The sequence below is a fragment of the Grammomys surdaster genome, unplaced genomic scaffold (assembly GCF_004785775.1).
Source record: "Grammomys surdaster isolate TR1022 unplaced genomic scaffold, NIH_TR_1.0 345, whole genome shotgun sequence".
Lineage (NCBI taxonomy): Eukaryota > Metazoa > Chordata > Mammalia > Rodentia > Muridae > Grammomys > Grammomys surdaster.
This window is the reverse complement of record NW_021604764.1, coordinates 1,240,936-1,243,629: the sequence shown is the minus strand read 5'-3', so window position 1 is coordinate 1,243,629 and position 2,694 is coordinate 1,240,936.

The following is a 2,694-nucleotide window of genomic DNA, read 5'->3' as shown; positions in this document are numbered from 1 at the left end:
TACCCTCTTTAGAGTCCAGATATCCCAGAACAGTATGTACCCTCTTTCCTCCCAAGTATAGTCGTTCTATAAGAGATTGATTCTTTTTGAGGAAGGCTTTTTGTTCAGTGATGTCCCTGTGGTTGTGAGATTTCCCATCATTCCACAGATCCCATGTGTATGGTTCTCTAAGTGAGCAAAGGAGCATGACCCTTGAACACACTGACTCTCGTAACACTGTTTCCCACCAAATCTCTGATTTTGTTTCTGAACCTGTCACTTATTTATGGACACTGGCCATGGGATTTGACAGTGAACAACAAGGAATTATTAACAGTGGTTAGAGGGACCACATGTACTAAGACAGCTAGAAGCTTCAGAACAGCTGTGTTAGGATACTCATTAAAAGTTTCACATCTTGCCAAGATGGGCGATACCCAAGGGGCCCCCACCCACTCATAGGAGAAGGGGGCGGGAGGGATTGGGGAGGAGTGACTGGGAGGGGGACAGTGATCCAGATATAAAGGGATTAAATTAAAAAGTTAGTAAAGAATATAAAATACACACACACATGCACACACAAATGCACACACACATACACACACACAAACGCACACACAGGCACCCACAAACGCGCACACACACATACATACACACAAGGACACACACACACGCACACACTTCACATCTGCAAATCTGCCCTGATGATAATGAAGAAGTGAAGAAGTCTGGGCAAATGTGTTAAGGCTCATTTTGAAGCTAAGAGAATACTTAGAAAATTAGAAGCTAATTTTAGCCAGTATTTTCAAGTACAGCTAAAGGAAGGAGAAGCCCTGTGACCCTGGGGACGCCCACCTCATTATTTAAACTAACACTTTGAATGTTTGGCCATCCCAATGGAGAGGATGAATGACAAAAAAAAGTTCCAAGATGGATATGCATGTGCATACTTCTCTAGAACATGCTTACCATTTGCCTATTATTATTTTTTAATGGCCAATAAGTTAATCAGAGTCAGTCAATGATCTAGAGATACAGTGGTGACCCTGACTAGACACCAACACTACTTATGCTGCTATACATTCTAGTAGAAAAGGCAGGTGCTAATTGGGTAGCCATACACATAAAGGCCAAAGTGCAGTCATGATGACCCATCTGTGGGAAAGTAATTGGTTCTATGGAACACGCTTATCTCAGGAGTTGCTCGTCTGCTTTGCAAGGAAGGAGAGACTTCCATGAAGTTCTCATGGTGACATGAAAAGGCTTTCAGAACCTCATGATGAAGAGAAGCAAAAGGGGCCTCTCCTCTGTGCACGTTTAGCAGAAGACATTCCAGTGAGTACAGGGCTCTGTCAGAGACTCCAGCGTTGTTAATGTGAAGAACAATCAAGGGGTGGCGGTGAGGTGTGGGAGAGACCCACGAGGTCTCTAGGATTGAGTTTTGTGTGAACTTAAGGGCAGAAAAATAAAGCCTGAAGGGGTTTAAAGGGTGTTGATGTCATATTTTGCATTTCTATCCAAGTACTCTAACAGTTGTATGGGGAACAGTGGGCAGAGTGGGCGTGAATAGAACATTTAGGTCTATTAGACATACAATTGGAGAAATAATAGCATCAGCCATGTCCGAGAGTGGTGAGGGACTCAAGAGCTACTTAGGAAATAAAGGGCAGCAGCGCTGGTACACTTGTAGTTTGCAAAATGTGGTATGGAACCAGAATGGACCAGTCCTGACAAATGACACAGTGCAGTAAGCAGGGCTATGTGTGTTCTGTCTTATGCATTGTGGACCTAAGGTTCTTTTCAGAAAACCAAGAACAGCAGGCAAGTGGGTATTTGAAGTAGAGTTCAGAGCAGAGATGAGTTGTGCTGAGGATGGGGCCTGATGGCCAAGGATGTCATTGTTGCAGTGGGAGCCTATGGACACCCTGTTCTCTGTGTGACCATTCCCAGGTGTTGTTCAAAGACTGGTACTCTTCTTTTCTAAGAGAACAGATGCACGTGCCTGGTGAATGTTTTCCAAAAGGGAACAACACAGCTGCCAGGAAAGACCAGTTAAAGGAAAACTAACTGTTTCTCATCAAGAGGATGAAATCTCTGTTCAGGGTGGGAGAGAGACTTAACATTCCAAGCTATCCAAACACTAAAAAGCTGACACAGTAGGTAGGGCCCATCTGTCACAGTCACCTGAGCATCATCCCATAGAAAAGCTGACTGTCCTTAAGTCCATGTTGAGATACGGTGGGATAAAGGTCCTTTTAATCATTTCAGGAATCATTTTAAACTATTTTAAATTTGAATAATTTAAAAAATATAAAATGTTTTCAACTAAAATATTTGAACTTTGATGAGATAATGTACATTTTCTAGCCCGAATTTCTCCCCCTAGCACAGTCCTGAGCTTCTTTCATGTGGTTTGGCTGAGTCTGTCCACCCTTCAGAGTGCTGACTTGGCCTCTTTCTTCTCTTTTGTGGTCTATTTTTTTCTGATGATGGCCAGAATCTAAGTATTTGGTGGTGGGAAGACGGATGTGTAACCTTCCTCTAAAGCCACTATGTGGCCTTTTGTCCCCGTGTGGCTGACCTCCATGCTCTCTTAACTCAGACAGCAAGATCGTTTTCCTATTCCTCTCCAGTCTCCTTCTTCAGGCAGCTTCGGAGACTTACAGCTTCCCTGCCCTAGGGCCTGTCTTTTAAACTTGATTTTTGTTTCCTCTC